General features: G+C 36.5%; 1 protein-coding gene across 1 annotated transcript in view; it reads left to right on the top strand.

The window, feature by feature from the left end:
* The window catches only part of FAM83B (family with sequence similarity 83 member B), an 83,716-nt gene that overhangs the window by 18,891 nt on the left and 45,367 nt on the right, over window positions 1-19,458 (top strand). The gene's annotated exons all lie outside the window — the stretch shown is intronic.

The following is a 19,458-nucleotide window of genomic DNA, read 5'->3' on the forward strand; positions in this document are numbered from 1 at the left end:
CTTTAAATAAATTAAGTAAAAGTTATTGAGAGTTATCTATGTACTCAGCACCATGATAGGAATTTTGGAGACTATAACAAAATTTTCTAAAGTATTTATTGAGATCACTGTAGCATTTTTAAATGCATGGACAAAAAAGCTATGATTTTTAAAGCTATAAAGTGTCTAGTTCTTAGTTACAAATACTATATAATAAATAAATTTAGATCTAAAAACGTCCTTAGGATGTACACATACATGGAGTTGCTTTCTTCCATGTCAATAAGATACAGAAATATGTGAAATGTATGCATTTATGAAGTATGTAAAACCAAGATCCCTGAAATCTATAGAACACTGTAGATTGTAGGAGAAGCAACTAAAAGTTTTGCAATCATGTTAGGGAGACACAATGTTCTGAGGCTGATGTCAAATGTAGGCTTTGCAAAAGTAAGGTGTTTTTCTCCCAAACCTCTCAAATAACCTGGCGTTTTTGCTGTGTTAACTCCTTTAGCAGAACTACATTAAAGAAAGCACTAATCTATTTCAGTTGTTAAATATTAGCTATAGAATCAGGCACACGGTAGGTGTCCACACTTTTATTGAATGAGTTGAACTATCAGTTCAATTTCCCAAATTGAACCATGGGTATTTTTAAAACTGTACTCTCCTATGCTCTGTGAAGAAATTGTATAATTGTATTTTGTAAAATTACAGATCAAAAGTCAAGGATATATATGAGTTCTTGCAAAGGTAAAACAACAAATATCAAGTACCAACATTTGCTAATTTCTGTTTAGGGACACAATATGTTTTTGAACCACTGTTTGGTTAACTGAAAATTAAAAATACATTAGTGAAGATTAACATTATTATTAGAGTAAACTTAGTAGTTATGAATTCATCAACCTACACCACAGCTAGTTTCCTATGGGGCATTGCACTTCTGTGACACAAAAATGAAATTCAGGAGCTATCATGAGTTCTTGGGCTAGCACTAACTGAAAACTGAACACTAGTCATTACCATTTGAGATATCCTATCTTATAAAGAGGGAATATGCTAATTGGCCATCACTCCATCACAAAGATGGCTGCACCCAAAGCTGAGGCCAATAAGGAGCCTTAATAAGCAATCAGCAGGGACCTGAGGCTACGCCCTTCCCCTCCCCTGTGAGGCTTGACAGGGGACCTCAGACCGTGCCCCCCACCTGGCGGGGCTTGACGGGGGACCTCAAGGTGTACTTCCCATCGTGGTGCTGGCTAGCGGACCTCTGGCTGCTCCCCCCGCCCCAGCGCCAAGCCAGGGGACCTCAGGCCGCGCCCCCCACCAGGTGGGGCTTGACAGGGGACTTCAGGACGCACCTCCTGCCCCAGCACCAGGCCAGGGAACCTCAGGCCACACCCCCCACCCCAGCACTGGACCAGGGGACCTGAGGCTGCACCCCCCTGCCTGGCAGGGCTTGACAGGGGACCTCAGGCCGTGCTTCCCACCCAGCGGGGCTTGACGGGGGACCTCAAGGTGCACCCCCAGTGCTGGGTTGGGGGAACTCAGGCCGCACCCCCCGCCTGGCGGGGCTTGATGGGGGACCTCAGGCCATGCCCCCCACCCAGCGGGGCTTGATAGGGGTTCTCAAGGCATGCCCCCTGCCCTGGTCTGGGCTGGGGTACCTCAGGCTACGCCCCCCATCCTGATGCCAGGCTAGGGGATCTGAGGCTACATCTCCTGCTCGGCTGGGCTTGACAAGGGTAGGACTGGCCGGGTCTGGATCTTGCCCAATGTGGCGGGGGGGGGGGGGGGGGAGGCCGGATCTGGGTCTTACGCGATTTTGAGGCGCATGTGGGTGAGCGGGGACTTGACTCTGGGTCCCGTGGTGTGCCCCAGACTCTGATAGGAGGAAGATTTTCATATACATTTTACTAATTTTCTTTCATCTCTGACACTTCTATTATAGAGAAAGGGCAAATAGCAATATTAAATTATTTCCTCTAATCCCCTTTTAATGTGCACAAATTTCGTGCACCGGGCCACTAGTGTGTGTGTGTGTGTGTGTGTGTGTGTGTGTGTGTATTATTTTTAATGTGGCAGCTATTTATTTAGAGAGACTCTAAAAGTAATATATTCTCTGCCTGGTCATTGTCTGCTGGGAACTCCGATGTGCATTAATGAGCTGAGGAACTTGAAGTAATCAAAGTGACATAAAATAAGAAAGAATTCTTACCTTTATTCAACTTGCAGAAATAATTATGTTAACTCTGCAAACTGCATACATTGCAATTGAATATATATCATAATAGATAACTTAGTGTTGTTTTTCCCTTCAAAGCATTGAAGAATGATTAGTTTCTACCCAGTTGCAATAAATATTGAGGTCAAATGAGCTATAATATGCATGGAATATATATTTCTGAAGTATTTTGGAAATTTCTTCATATGTCACTATGTTTATTTAAATATCTTTTAAGATCTTTGTTATTTTAAAGATTTTTGAAGTTATTCATCTTTTTTCCCAGATTTTAGACTATTTACTAGCCCATAGTGGACAAGATCCTCTGATAATTTTTAAAATAAGAGCAAATATTTTTATGAAATTAAAGCTTGTCAGAACACGTTGCTTTTTAAAGATTAAACATGGTTTTCGTGACTATCATTTGCTTAGCAGATAAGCTAGTTTCTTATAATCTTTCAGAGTCAATGGAAGCCTATTAGTTATCAGGATAAACATTCTGATTTTGAACTGTTTCCTGTATTTTAATAGAAGAAAGTTCCATGCCCTCAAATTTCTCAGGGATATATTTTTTGGTAATCAACATTATACAGCTGTGGAGGTCTGAGGTCAAACAAATAGGGCTATCCACCAGCAAACAGAACCAGAAAGCCAGCCATCTCAGAGAAAAATTTAAATCCATTTTCACTGTTCTGTTTGCAACTGAGATAAGGTACTCTGACTATCCCTGCCATATTATTGAAAAATCTTAAAATAATAAAAAGAATCCAAAAGCAAGTTTCTTAATCAATCCAAACATCTGAAGTCTGACCATAACCACCAAGTTAACATTCTAGTCCCTTGAGAAAGTAAATAAAAATAATACTGTATTTTATGTGTCTATACTGGAAATATTTGGTTTTGAATTTCACTAATTTATATGCATTTGATGTGTTAATCTTAAATAGATAGCCAGATTTCTCCAGCAAATATGGGTTTATTCAGGAACAGAAATGCACAGCAATTTGGGACACATGGTCTATTGGTTAACCATGCACTAATTCAGAGAAAAAAGGAGACACATATTTTTTTTAGAGAGGGAATGGAGAACTCAGTGGGGATGTTGTAAATAGAGTCCATTGGAGGAAAATGAGAATTTGAAGTATAGTGGCTTTTCATTGGCTGAATTATAATAGTCTGTCATTGGCTGAGTGGTTGCTGGGCCAGGAGAGTCCCTCTTCCTGCTGGTGTAGTAGTAAAAAAAATCTTCCTGTTGAAGATGGGAATTCATTAGGAGAGGTAGTGCATGAGAAGTCATTCCTAACTCCAATTTAAATGAGGTTATGTTCTTAATCTTCACAATTTCTACTTTAAGTAATACAATCATTAAATTATTTGCTTTTATATGAAGAATAAAATCTTTATAATATTTTATAAAATCATAGATTTGTTTTTATTGATTCATTTTATTTTTGTCCCTTGTCACTTAGAAGTTGTTTAGAGGATTGCCTTTTTTCCCCTTTGCTTTTTTTTTTTCTTTTTCTTTTGTATGTTTATATTTTATTTGAGAATTTTCCTTTGGGAAAATCCAGTTGCAGGTAACATCTTACTTGTGCCCTAAAAGGGCCATATTTTTATTTACTGGCCCTTTTTCAAACCTATTTCTATTTTTTACTATGTGGTTGACATATTTGGGTCAACTTTGTAAAGTCTGATAGCGTCTAGCAAGACTTTCCCAGATAATTATTTGTCTCTCAAAAGCTGTTCCCAAGATGATATATGCATGTATTCCTAATTACTATGAATACCTCTTATGAAAGTATCCTCTCTAATTACTTTAAAGTCATCTTTCATGAAAGGAATTTTTCTTCTAGCCGCTCAGTGGTAGATATCCATGCATTATAACTTTTGATAGTTTTGAATATGTAAATGTCTAACCAGAATGCTATTTGCCTATTTCCTAATTCTAAGCTGCTTCTATGAGATGTGAATCTTAGTCTTGTGAAATATGGAATCAAGAAGATACATAAGCAGAAGTCTAGTGAGAATTAGGGCAGAGTAATTCCTGAGGTGCTCTGTACTGCCTCTCCTGAGCTCAGGTCTTATTTCCTCCCTGAGTCAGTGTTCCTGGGTGTGTCTGTTATGGCCTAGGGAGTTATTAGTAATACAGAGAAACATTAACTACCAGCTTGTCGCATGGCTGCAACTGGGAAGGTGAACAGATGATAGGGCGTTTCCTGGGATTTGACTGGTATTATAAAAATAGTGCTGGATTAGAGGCTTGATCACCTGGGCTCTACCACTAACAAGTTATTGCATCTCCCCAGGTATCTTCGTTTATTTAGTGAAATATATCAAGCAAAGCACTTTAATGTCTTTTAAATATAATATTCCTATCTAAATCTCTCATAGTGCTTACCAACTTAAGCATCTTTCAATATGATATACTCCTTGCTGAATTAGTCCATTGATGAATAATTTTTATTGTGTCATAGTGTGTCATTTCCGTCTGCATTAATTTGCAACTATATCCTGCCCAACTAAATGATATTTGTGTATTCATTTTTTTTTTTTTGGACTGCAATTGTCTCTCTGCTAATATTCCCAATTTTTGTTAAGAACTTCCTCTCTGCCCCCTCCCTATTCCAGCTCTCACTGTGAATACTTTTATTCATTGAATATGAGTCAAAATTAGTTTCTGCCAGGAAATATATTTTGCTTAGTGAGATCTATTATTATCTTTTGCTATTAATTTGAACATTTCTTCTCTGAATATAATGCATTATTTGTTAATATATATATATGTGTGTGTATATATAACACACACACATATATATACATATATACATATATATATATAAAAAATCGGGGGGGAGAGAGAGAGGGAGAAAGAGAGAGAGAGAGAGAGAGAGAGAGAGAGAGAGAGAGAAGGGTTTCCTGTTAAAACTGACATTGTCATGTAACTCTTATAGCTGTGTATGGGAATACTCTTTCTATGCCAAACTTCTAGTGTTATACAGAGAGATAACACATTCCATATTCCCCTCAATTCATTTACACACTCCCTCCACTACCAATAACCAAGATAACATCAAATATATACTTTTCAACAAGTTACTTAAGGGAGAGGAGAGAGGAAAGAAGATAGCATGTAAGGACTCTAACTTCATTGCAAGATGGAGTTTTGGACTTGCATGACTGATTTGATAACAAAGCTGTAGTCTCTCTCTTTTTTAAAATTGCCAAATTGGAATGATGCTTTCTTTTTTTAAAATATATTTTTATTGATTTTGGAGAGTAAGGGAGAGGGAGACAGAGATAAAAACATTAATGACCAATGACAAGAGAGAATCATTGATCGGCTTCCCCTATGCCCCATACTGGGGATTGAGCCCAAAACCCAAGCATGTGCCCTAACCTGGAATTGAACTGTGACTTCCTAGTTCAGAGGTCAACGCTCAACCACTGAGTCACGCTGGCAGGGCCAAATGATGCTTTTTTAAAAAGAGGATTCATGGAATGGTATGAAGACTCTGAATCTTAGTCTCAAACGACCATTCGTATTAGATATTATACTACAATCTCTCTGAGCTTTCATGGAATGGTATGAAGACTCTGAATCTTAGTCTCAAACGACCATTCGTATTAGATATTATACTACAATCTCTCTGAGCTTTATTTTTCCCACCTGTAAAATGGAGATCCTAATACTTTATACAATCCTTGCAAGAATGGAATGAAATAGACGACATATCTAACATGACACCTACCACATATTAAATACCCTGTGTATGGTGTTGAGGGGACACCTCCCCCCTCCTCTTCCTCCTGCACTTCCTACTCTTACCACATCATTCCAGAGCTTTATTTTGTTAAGAAAAAAAATCCATCAATCCATTTTTGCATCACTGTGATTGGGAATTTATTCTTTTAAATTTTTTAATTGAAGAGAGAGAGAGAGAGAGAGAGAGAGAGAGAGAGAAGAGAGAGAGAGAGAGAAGCATCAATTTGTTTTCCCACCTTTTTATGCATTTTTGGTTGCTTCTTGTATGTGCCCTGACTGGATATCAAACCCGCAATCTTGGTGCATCAGAGTGATGTTCTCACCAGCTACCTGGCCTCGGCTAGGCATTTGTTCTTTAAAATGTATTGAACAAGATAGTATGTTACTAGGAATGCCATCTAGGATTATTAGCTTTTGTGAAATGACTATTCCTGAAAATACTTAAACACCTTTCTGAAGTATCATACTGATTATGTACACTGCATTAGCTGTAGAGCAACACAGTATTTTCCCAGTGTTATTTGGTAGAAAGTTCAAACTGGGAAAATATTGATTCAATGTAAGTATATTTGAAAATAAGATCTACTGTGAAGATGGCTTAGATATATAGTGTGCTAAAAAGGCATGAAAAGCCTTTTTAGCACACTATATATGTTTCCTCTTTTATGGAAAGCAGGCAGGCATGGAAGAAAACATTCTAAGCCATACTTTTTTACCTAAAGTTCTGATGATCTCAAAAACTGCAGGGATCTGATGAAAAGCTAGGGAGGGAGAGCATGTTCTATAGACAAAAAGAAAGCAATAATCTTTCCATTTTCATCTAGAATTTTAAAAGTGATAATTGTATTAGCTTTTTAAATAAATACATTATACAAGGGTTTTATATTTATGAAAAAGAACAAGGTTTTGAAAAATTTTAAAGTTTATATTTATTATAGACCTACTATTTGTTGTCCAAATTTGGTTTAAATAACTACAAGTTTATGAAATATTATCACTACTTACTAAATATCTTTGATATAATTCAAAAAGTGATAATATTATTTAAGGAGTACAGTAATTAGCAAAAGAACTATGATTTCTTATAAGAGATTATATTTTATGCTTTGTTGAAGCAAAAAAATTCAAGGTCGTGAAAAAATAAAAATAAAAATTTTTATTAAATGAGACCTTTAACTTGGTTACACACTACAGTCATCTGTAATTTATGAGTTTCAGATGTTTCACCAGTGTGTTATCAGTTAAAAGCTAAAGATCACCTATGATTTTTATTTTTAACAATTTCATTTGAAAATTGGCAACTTGAGAATTTACCCTTAAAAAGAAAAATTATGATTGCTATTAGGGACAATAAATTTATCAGAAACCCTGCCTTGATAATATTAATCTATACCTCTATTAATTGTTGGGGGTAAACAATTTAAAATTTGAATTATTTTAGAGTATATATGACTTACCTGATTAAGGGGAATGTTTTTAATACAGTTTTCTCTGGTCAGTTACTATCCGTTGATACTCTTTAATTTCACATACCCCCTCCTCCCAAATAAGCTGTGAGAAACAATTCTTGTAGGAAAAATTTTAGATGTGTGACTTCTCAGATCTCTAAAGCAGAGAGCTTATGTTTTATGATTATTTCTGTTTACTCATTTTCCTTTCTGTCACAGGATTAAAATAAAAAACAAATATTTATTGAGCTACTAATGAAATTGTGTAATATTTTTCTGATGACATATCTTTAGTAGTTTGTTGGAATGACAATGCCAATTGTCATCATAAAACATTATGTTCATAAAACAGAGTTTTTCTAATGTCTAAATAACACCTAAATTCCATAGGGCTTGAACTGAGCAGTCTTACAAACTCAGATGTCTTTAGGGCCAAGCCAGAAAAATAATCCTGTACAGGAAAAGAGGACAAGTGGTATTCCAGTAGGGAGCAAAAGGTACATGGAGGAAGAGAAGATAACTTGACTCTGTAGGAATTCTTGTTTAAAATGTTATAAGTAAAGTGTAGCTTGCAGCTGAATGTGATGATAAGCTTAGGACCTCAGGCACACCTTGAGGCATCTTATCAAAAGTTAACTTTCATAAGAATAAGGGCATTTAGCTTTCCTTATCTAGCCTCCTTATGAGATGTAAAATGTCATGGAGGTGAGCTATGGGAGCCTTTTTGAGATGAGGAGGGATGTAGCACTAGACAAACATTTTGTATTTTAAGGATTCTGCCTGCTCTTCTAGAGTTGCCATAGATTCATCATGTGGTATATGCTTTTACATCAATTATTCAGGTCTTTTAACCAGTCCCTCTTCAAATTATTTAGAAAAAAATGGTTTGCTTTTATCATCAGCAGGCAATTGCCTTCTGATTCTGTGTAGTGAATTTAATGTCTAGTAAAGAGTAACAGGTAATATTTATTGAGCACTTATGTGTCATAACCTATGTTAAGCACTTTAGATATATTACCTTAAATTGACCTTCACAGCCATCCTGTGACATACATTTATCATTCATATTTTACAGACGAATAATCTGCATTCTTGTGATAGATGTGACCTAGTCAGTGGTAATGATCCAAAATGGCAATAATTGCAAAGTAATAATGACTACATATTCCTAAATAGAGGTATTGGAGGACCTCGTTGAGAGGCTCTGGGATTGAGACTACTTGGTGATGTATAAGTATTTTAGTTTCTAGAAGAGCTAGGCCCAAGGATAATAGGGGGTTGCTATTAGAAGTCAGAAGCAACAAACCTGGAACTGAGATAACATTATAATTAGTAGAGGAGGTATAGCACCTAGAATGCAGACTAGAAGGCACTGAAGAGGAATGGGTTTTCGGAGTTCAAATATAGGGAAGATTCAAAAAACTAAGAGGACATTCAGACAGTGAAGTTGTCTTTTGGCCTCTGCTGGGTTTAACTATGAGGGGGCGTCAGTCAGTCTTTGGCTAGCCTTAGAGGAAAAGGTATGGCAGGCTATTCATTCACTCAGCAAATATTTATTTACTGTCTTCGGTTCTAAATTCTGGGGATATATAAGAGAATAAAATACCAAAAAATCATACCTTTGAATGGAGCTTACATACAAATAGGGAGAGAGATAATAAGCATAAAAAATGAGGATTGCTATGGAGAAAAACAAATCATAAATATGGTTGGGAAGGAGGCTTGAGATTGGTGTGTTGGGGAGGGGGGAAGGCGTATTTTTAGATAGAGTTATCAGAGTAGGTCTCATCAAGAAAGTGACACTGGAGTCCAGATTTGAGGAAAGAGAGAATGAGCCATGCATCTATTTGCCAGCAGAGCACACCAGCCTGACTATCTATCTATCTATCTATCTATCTATCTATCTATCTATCTATCTATCTATCTATCTATCTATCTATCTATTATCTATCTATCTATCTATATCTATCTATCTATCTATCTATCTATCTATCTATCTATCTATGCTGAGTGACCAGATTATTATGATCTCTGAACACATAATAATCTGGCCACTCTTTGTATATCCTATATAATAAAAGAATAATATGCAAATTGTCCCCTCTACCAGGAGTTCGACCAGCAGGCAGGCCGGCCAACTGCCCATGTACCCTCCCCCTGGCCAGGCTGGCTGGACCCCACCCGTGCACGAATTCATGCACCGGGCCTCTAATATATATATATTCAGAGATCATAATAATCTGGCCACTCAGTGTATATATAGTAAGGTTTAGGACAGAAACATGGCTTCTTGTTTGATAGAGAAACAGTATGGATGACAACTGCTAGATACCAGAAAGCAAAGGGGAGCTGAGTAGGTGAGTTTAGAGAGGTAACATGGAGGTCCTCACAGGCCATTACAAGAACCTTGGCTTATGCTCTGTGTCAAATGGGGAGTCACTGGAGAGCTTTGAGCAAAAGGGAGATATGATCCATTTCAAATATGCTGTTTTAAAAGGATACATCTGGCTGCAGTTTTGAAAATTGACTCAAGAAGCTTAAGAATAGTAGAGGCTATTAAGATAATTCAAGTGTGAGATGAATATGTCTCAGATGCTCAGTGATGGTTGGATTTAGGATATACTTTGAAGGCAGTAAAATGTGTATGTCATATAAGTTGAAAAATATAAGATTGCTCCAAAATTTTTGGCTTAAGCAGTTGGAATGAAGGCATTGTCATTCGAAGTTGGTGTCAGAGGCAGCAGAGGGTTGGATTAGGAAGCAGACACAGAGGCCAAGCTACAGAGACTTTATCATTTTCACCGCAGCCTTGGGATGGTTGACCAGAATTACCCCAGCCATCAAGACCAGCAGATGTGTCTAAGTAGAGATTAGGGTTCACATTAGAATCTAAATACAGAGTGCCTGGGCTTGGAGATCAGTCCTCATTCTAATGGATGGCATTACAAATAACTTGGATATGATTCAGTTACAAAGGAATGGGTAAATACGGAGTGTGAGATAAGAGGAAGACTGACTGGATGCTGACCCAGGACCTAATAAAACAGATTATATAACCTCCTGAGAAACAGAACCTCCCAAAGGCAATTATTAAGCAACTCCCATATGCTGGGTCAGGTATGTGAAAGACAGAATAAGAAACTGGGAAGGTATCACTTGGGTGATCACCTTTTTATGATTTTTCATAAATCATTTTGGTAGAATACATTTTGAGGAGTAGGAGATGTATGGTGGAGAGTTTGGCATTTTTAAAGATGGGGTGAGAGGGGTGTAGAAGTGGGTCGAGAAAGGAAGGTGGGGGTTGGTGAGAGAGGCAGATTGAGATCAAATTGTGAAGGTTCTTCAACCCAGCTTTGTGGATATGGATGGTGGGAAGTCATGAAATGTTTTTGAGTAAGTCAGTGAGGCCATCAAACCTGATATAGGATATATCAACATTTTGTTGGTTAGCAAAAACGTAGAGGAAAATAGAAAACAGGTTATAAGGGACAATGCTCACTGACAGGCTAACAACAGCCTGGAGTGGACTAAAATTAAATGTAAAACACAATCTCTTCTTGAGAATATACCATCAATTTCCTGCTATTGATGGTATATTCAATAATATTATTGAAAAATATAACTAGATATGTAATTCTGTATCTTAAGAAAGGTGATTTTTGGGGCCGTAAAACTATATTTGAAATGTCTTATTTGATTTTAAGTTAACAAAGTTTATTTCTGTACAAAAAGTTTCAACTACATATAGAGTGCCCCCAAAATTTACATACACACTTTGAATAATTACAATGTTTATTAAAATACATGTCATTTTCAAAATTGAGCTATCAGCTATTGCAGTGTGCATACACATTTTTGGGATATTTTGTATACATAGTTTAATTCTATATTTACTTATTGAATCCCTACTATGTACAAAGCATGCTGTTAGGTCATATAGGTGGAAAAAGAAACACTTCAAGTGGTTTAAAGTCTAATATTTGGGGGGCATGGTAAAAGATTTATGTGGGATTTGAAACATAGGGTGCAATGAGCAGATCTCCCCCTTGTGGGTTCTTGCTCACGAAGTTTGAAGAATAAAATCCATGGACTAAAAGTACTTGTTAATAAAAGGGTGAAAATTTATTGGAAGCAAATATAGACTCCCACATAGGAAGAGGTTCCCAAGAGGGTAACCCACTAAGCCCCTTTTTCTAAGGTTTGTAAAGGCTGGGTAGTTCTTTGTCTCTTCATGCTCCCTTCTAATTGGACCCCTTCCCTACTTTATAACCCTGTGCTTTTTTTAATCGGTCAGTCTTTTGCAAAATATCAGCTTCAAAGGCCAAAACCCACGTGGTGCCCTACTCTTTCTCTCTCCTTTATCTTGTAACATTCTCTATCTCCTCTGAACATATGTTTCCCACTTTCCAGCATCTGTCGACATTTCTCTCTGCTCTGTGAAAGTATGTTTCCCTTTTCCCCACACTCTGTGACCTTTCTTTACCCTCTGTGAATGTATGTCTTCCTTGCCCCTTATCCTGTGGCTACCTTTTCTTTTCTCGGTGAATGTATGCTCCAAGCCCTCACTTATGCATTGCTCTCCCATGGACCCTTTATTCCTAAGTTTTCCTAAACCTGCCTATTTTATCCCTAACATTCCTTTCATTATATAAATAAAATATTGCCAATGCATTGACATTTATGTGATTAACCTATGTTTTACAAAGGATCTGTATTTTTCCCTCCACTTTTTATAATTTTTTTAGGTATCAGAGTATTATAGAGACACTTCCTGAAACTTCAAAGTAGAAAAAATTTGAGATAGATAAAATAGCTTTAAAATATTTTTTGGCAAACACTACTCTGTTTTCTTACTAGTTCAACTTATTAGTTCAACAAATGTATATTGTAAGGATTTATTTATTTTTTTATTATTAGAGTACATATATTCCTTATAGAAAATATGAAAAAATACTGAGAAGGCTTAAGAAAATACAATTTAGAAATTTTCTTCCTTGTTAGATAAATAGAAGGATAGAGACGTACATGTGCATATGTTTGTGAGTGTGGGCATATATAATACCTTATATAGTCCTTTGAAATAGAATATACATATGTAGTATACTGAGATCATACTTGAGCTTATGTATAAAGACGTGCCTCCTGACTTTTTTCGCTAAGGACTTTTCCCATGATAAAGTAATTGACTTCCTGTACTGGTAAGCAATGGCGTAACAAAAGAGGCGGCATTGGGAGCCACTGGCCCTGGGTGTAGGCAGTAAGAAAGCTCATCGGCTCTAAGGAATGGAATTTAAAAACAATGCTGAGACTGACCAAAATGCAGTCTGCTTTTCATTACACCATGTGCTGACAGTGGTAAATAATATCAGTGATAATATGCTCCTCCTCACCAGGGCAGATCCCTGCAGCCTCCACTCGTCCCTACCTCTCCTCCCACCCCTTGGGACACCTGTGCTAATATAAAGAGGTGATCTTCCTGTAGAAATGAAGAAAGCCTCACAACTGTCTTTGTGTGATCATTAGCCATTCAATAATTAGTTGACTCTTAAAGCTTTAAAAGCATGAAAATCAGCAAGTGTACATTTTCTTTCACAAACCAGAACTTCCCTTTGGGCTGGATTAATTTCTTGTTAATAATTATATTTTGATTCCCCCACCCTGCCCCAAGAACTCAAACAAATACTTTAAACCAGTTAATAAATGTGAGAGGCAAAAACATTGCCATCTGGCGAAATATCAATCCAGTAGGTGCTACTGGAAAATCCATAATCATGAGAGTGAAAAAAAGTATCTGCGTCATAGAAGTCATAGTCAAGCCTGCGGAAATTCTGGAGCAGTTATGGAAGTAAAATAAATAAATAAAGAATCCGGGGCTTGTGGCCACATGGTCTTTTTACAGGTAAACAGTTGGAAACGGAGAAAGTCCAAAGGTCCAAAATCACCCACCTAATTAGTATCTATCAAATCAAATAGCATTCAGGCATCTCCATTTCCATCCCAAGACTCTTATATTATGTTGCTTCGCTACTTGGGAAAGGTAACTAAATTTGTTAATGTCATGAATAATATCTGACTGTTATTGAGTGGTGTGTGCCAGACAGTGTTTGGAGCTCTTTATATGTATTAAAATTTAGGCTCACAGCCTGTCTCTAAGATAGGAACCTCTATTGTCTCCTTTCAGTGGTGAAAACCAAAGAGGTTAAATAATTTGTATGAGTAATTAGAAGTAGGAGCTAGCAACACAGAACACTTCACCATCAACATTACCTAAGATAGACCATTCCATGCCGGTACTGGTAAACCAACTGAATTCTCACAATTCTGTGTAGGTATTGTTACATTCAATTCCTGGTTATCCACCAGATACAGTCCAACTCAATAAGCATGTGGCTCTGTAGGCATCCTTACCTTTGTGCTTGATCTTCTTCCACCTTCTCCAGTCACCTTATACGATGGTGTTACTGAATTCTCCGGGCCTTCCATGGCAGCTTATTCCTTCCTAATTTTGTACATGGTCATTCCCCTACTTGGAGCATCCTTTCTCATATTCTCTGCCTTCCATTCATCCTTTAAAGTCTGTCTTAAATTTTGTGTTTGGTTGAGCTCTGATCAATGCCCTAACCTGACTTAGTCACCCCCCTATGCTTTTGTCACGTTATGCTCCTGTCCTTTGATTTTAGACTAGAAGCCCAGTGCACAAAATCGCATGGCCCCGCCCACCCACACGCGCCTCACCGTGCATGTGGCCTCCTGGTGACCAGTCTTTGGTCCTTACGGCATTAGGGCCACTGTGTTTTTATAATATAGATGAGATATATTCTTCATGCTGTCATAGGGCTAGGGTTCTTGCTGTGGATTTATGGTTATTTTTGGTTTTTGTTTTTAAACATACTCTTATCATTTCCATTGTAAAGTCAGCTGGCTTTTTTTGTGGCTAATTAAAAGATAATGCATTTTTTTTTCTATGTCTGCTTTTAAGAGTTCCTTTTCATGAAGCCTTAATAGAATGTTAACTATGTGAGTACTTATTTTTCAAAAAAATTTTTTTCTCCTTAACTGCTTTTTGAATCTGTGTCTTAAAGTCTACCTGCTGTTTGGAAATATCTCAGCTAGAATTTTTTTCACATATTCCTTCTGCCTTTTATTCTATTTCTTCTCGTCTCTTAGGAATTCCAGTTATATATATGATATATTAGTACATCTTTGTTTCTTTATTTAAACACAACTCATATATATTTCATGTTCATTTTTTTGCTTTCCATATTTTTCTCTCACCTTAGTTAATTTTGGATATTTTCTGTATAGCTATCTTTAAGTAAATAATTCTTTTTTCATTTGCATAGCATTTATTATTAAACTTATCTATTGTATTCTTATTTTTGGTGTTGGTATTTTTTCAGTCATGTAAATCTTCAATGCCTCAATAACAGTTATTTTAAAGTCTGTTTCTGATAATAACAATCTCTGGATCACCTGTACATCTGTTTTTGTTGTCTGTTTTGTTGTTTGTTTTGTGGTGTTTGGTGTTTTTGGTTCTGTCCTCTCACAATTTTGGAATTTTTGATTGAATGATGGATATTTAGTATGAAAAGTTTCAGAAGTAATCCCTTTTAGAGAGGATTTAGGTTTTTTTTCTTCTTGGATTGACAGTAAGAGTAGATCATCTTATTTCAGACAGGGATTCAGATATTATGAGGCTGAGATTTAGTCTTTTAGATTAGTGATCTATTTCCAGTTTTCACTTACTCCTAGTGCAACTCTACTGGGGTTTCTTTTAGACACTGGAGGTTTTTACAGTAGCCTCTTTTGGAAGATTATGAACTCCAGCTTTTATCTTCCCAATATGATTGTTAAAAGCTTTCTTGAACTTTGTACTCTCATATCAACTTCCTTTTATTTAGTTTCTCTTCCTTTTGCTCATTGATAGTTTAGGACTTGGCAAATGTGTTAAGGTTAGTAACTGCATAGAATCCTGAGTTCACTTCATTGTGATTCCCTTTTTCTCTGTGATTAGGGGTCTTCAAGTCGTTTTTGCCCTGGTGGTCCTGGAGTCCACTTTTTGTTTTCTTTATCCCTTTGAGATTGATGAAAGCACTTCACCACCGTTTACTGTTCGGCCTCCTTGCTCTATGAATTGGCAAATGTGAAAAAAATGTTAGGTGAAAAGTGGCAAGAAAACGTTAGCTTACCTCATTTTTTTTCTCTTTTATGATCTTGGCCCCACAAATCCTGGCTGTTTTTATTTTTGTTTTCCAGCCCTTATCATGATTTCCTTTGGGAGAGTTGGTCTATACAAGCTATCATAGTCTTATATTACAGGAGTCCCTTTCATTTTATTTTGAATAAATTAGTATGATTAAATATTACAAAATCTGCATGTGAATTTAAGAATTTATACATATTAGGTATATAGTAAAGGAGTTTTAAATAGAAATGATAAGCTGTCACTTTATTAATGTTTAGAGAAAATTGTTTAGAATTTATGTCTAGCACTAAAATATAAATATTGCTCATTCGGTGAATCAGTTAAAGGCTTTTTTTGTTGTTTTACTCTTATTTTGAGCACTTCCAACATTTTTATGGATGGAAATCATCTTTTTCTCTCATGTCTTACTTATCTAACATTTTCCTGTGCAGTGCTTTGTCTATCTAACCTACAAAGATAAAAGATAAATTTTTGTGTTTAAAATACTTCTTAAAAATAGTATACATGTAAGAATATGTTTGTGTGTTGTATTCTATGTGCTATATTTGTGTTATATTCTCTCTGAAAGGATAGATGTCCATGTATACATATGAGGATATATGTACAGACTTTTCAGTTCATCAGGTTTAAAATCTTACAAGGAGACCTTTGAGTCCTTTAAACACACAAATTTTAACTCTGTGGAAAATATAATGGAGTTTAAAGGGCTCCTAGGCTTAAAGCAGGGGTAGGGAAACTTTTTTCTGCCAAGGGCCATTTGGAGATTTATAACATCATTCTCGGGCCTTACAAAATTATCAACTTAAAACTTAGCCTGCTATATGTAGTGAAACATTTAATTAACTCACCCTTAATACCTTGGGAGGGCCAGACCAAATGATTTCATGGGTCTTATAAGACCCGTGGCTGGATGATCCCCCACTCCTGGTTTAAAGCCTCAAATAATTACTCTACATCTTTTTAAAATGGCACCAGAATGATCATAAATATTACATATAGACAAATATAATTTAGTTGTAAAGTTTATATGTAAACATTATATATAACTTCTATATTTAACTATTTTTGTTAATCTATTTTTTTTTTTAAACAGAAGTATATATAATGCCATAATGTACTCAAAACATGCAGGTGAAAATGAACAGCTCCAAAGAAAGCAAATACAAGAATTGTATAGCAGTATAGTCCCCACATTTATATTCTAGAAAACGTAAGTTTGGGAAAGTATGATGTTAATTTTTTTGAGTATATGTTCATTTCATCTTTTTTAAAAATCATTTGTCACATTTAAATAATAAATGCATTCATGAGTCAAGCACACCAACATTTTTTTTCTGTTACATTTCAAATAGTTAATTTAAGTTAACAATCCAATTTGAAAACGATTCAGCTCATTCCTAAAAACAAAGAAACACAAAAAAGTTAGTCATGCCAACTGCCTTTTTATTTTTTTGTAAAGGCAGACGGATTCTGATTCAATCAACGGAGCTCTTAGGATTTATTTATATAGTTTCACAGAAGCAAAATCCCTGGAGCTCAAAGTCAGAGTTCCCAGAGCTTAGTTTCACAATAATGTATATGTCCACACTGCCTTATTTTTAAGGGTGAGACCAAAGAAATTGAGACAGCCCAAACAATTATTTAAAAATATCACTTCAGGAAATGTGACTTAAAGAATGCATTCATCCATTTACAGCTGAAATTTTCCCATCAGCCCCAGAAGTAGAAAAAGTCCCTTTTTTTTCCTTTTTTTCTTTCTGGTAACTGCTGAAGAAACTGCTATATAGATTGCTATAACCTGTGTAACAATATATTCAACTCATGTAACCATATTAATGAGAAAAAACAGTGATCAAAACAATGTTTAAAGTTACACTTGTTTATCACTGGGCTTAACATTTAAAACTGGGTTGAATATCTTCTCACATGCTAAGGGCTGCTTCCCTGGATAATCGCATTGCTTTCTTCCTGATCGGGGACTTCCCAGGTGATGTCCTTTAAACTTCAGCTTTTCCACCTCAAACGTGGCTCAGTTTGTTGAGCATCATTCTGTGCACCGAAAGGTTGCCGGTTGGATTCCAGGTCAAGGCACATGCCTGGGTTCGATCCTTGTGCCCCTGCAACTGATAGATGTTTCTTTCTCCCATACTTTCTCTCTCTCTCTCTCTCTCTCTCTCTCTCTCTCTCTCTCTCTCTCTCTCTCTCTCTCTCTGCATGTCCTCAGGTGAGGATTAAAAGAAAAAGAAAACCTAATTTCAGCTATCTTATCTTCTGAAAATTTCCTCAGAAGGAAAAATAAAAATCTCTGATTTTGACACCCCCCCACAATTGAATTACTTTGAATTTTATAATGTTAATTTGTATTTCTGGTCCATTCCTTTCTGCTTTCCTATATGACACTCCTCTATAGTGTTGCTTGCCTCCATCCACTATCATCTCTTTCTGCCATTCTTTATCTCTTACTTTTCAACTGTTATACTTCCTTAAGAAAGTCTCCATCAAGTGTCCGTACTTCCTGATTTCTCTTTCCCCTCAACCCTGCAGTCTGGATTTCTCTTCCATTCCTCTCCTAATCTGGTGCCTCATAGTCCTCTATTGTCCACATGGTCAAGACATGCCAGCGACCTTCTAATGACCCACAGTTTCTTCCACTTCTCTGTAAGTAGTATTCACCCTCAATTCTCTTACCATTGGTTTCCATGTATTTCTCTCCATTCCTTCCCTATACTTCTATTGTTTCTTAATGTCTTTTGGTAATTCTCTTTCTATCTCCTGCAAGTGAATGCTTAAAAGATTTTTTATTCTTGGATCTGTTCTCTCTCCACATTTTATTCCTACTTTCCACTTCCACACCTTCAGCTACTTCTGCCCTTTACAGCTCTGGTCTTCTGAACATTGGCCTTTAAATCCCATGGTCCAGTTTCTTTACTTGTATGGTGCACTGGCCTTTCAAAATGCAGACTGTCCAAACAGTTGCCAGAAGTTTATGAAGCTCACTAAAGTTTTTCTCTGGTCTTCTCACTGTTAAAGGCATCATCACTTTCTTAGACACCAAGGCCATAATATCTCAAAATCACATGCGATTCATCCCTCTCTCACTCTATACCTTCAGTTTTGTCATCAGGCAGAATTTTGGATCTCTGCCACCTCTACCTACTCCTAATTCTCTCCATTGCTACTGCCCAGGTTCTGCTCTCTATTTTCAGGTTAATTGCATCAGCCCCTTTAACTCATCTTGCTACATAACAATTCTGCTTTCTCCAGTATTCCTACGGTCACTTGCCAGAATGATCAATAACCATGTCATTCTGACTAAGTCATTCTTTCCTAATTATACACCTTTGTATCTTTGCATTCTGTAAGTGACACAGAATCACTGACCTCATCCAGCACCATCTACTTTTCTAGATTTGACATGACTTTAAATCTTTGCTTTTGCCCTCCTCTCTTCCAGAAATATTCCTCTGTATCTCTGCCTGCTAATATTGTATATATTTTTGTGCACCCGATTTTAATGTTGCATATGCAATATGTCCACAACTCTTCAATGATCCTCCTTCACAAAGTTGGATCTGAATTTCCTTCTTGTTGAGTGTGGACTGGACGTAGTGACTCCCTTCTAATGAATAGAAGATGGTAGAAATGGTGGTGTGGTCAGGTTATGACAGACATCTTGCTTCTTCCTACGATCAGGAACCTTGGTCTCTACTAGTGAGATGAGAGTACTCCTGAGAATTCTCTTGATTTATACCACTTACATGTTCTTTAACACAATCTATTTGTACTGTAGTTACTAACATATTTTATAATTTGGGTTATTATGACAAATTTTTAC

The sequence above is a fragment of the Eptesicus fuscus genome, chromosome 10, assembly GCF_027574615.1.
Source record: "Eptesicus fuscus isolate TK198812 chromosome 10, DD_ASM_mEF_20220401, whole genome shotgun sequence".
In the NCBI taxonomy this organism is placed as follows: Eukaryota; Metazoa; Chordata; class Mammalia; order Chiroptera; family Vespertilionidae; genus Eptesicus; species Eptesicus fuscus.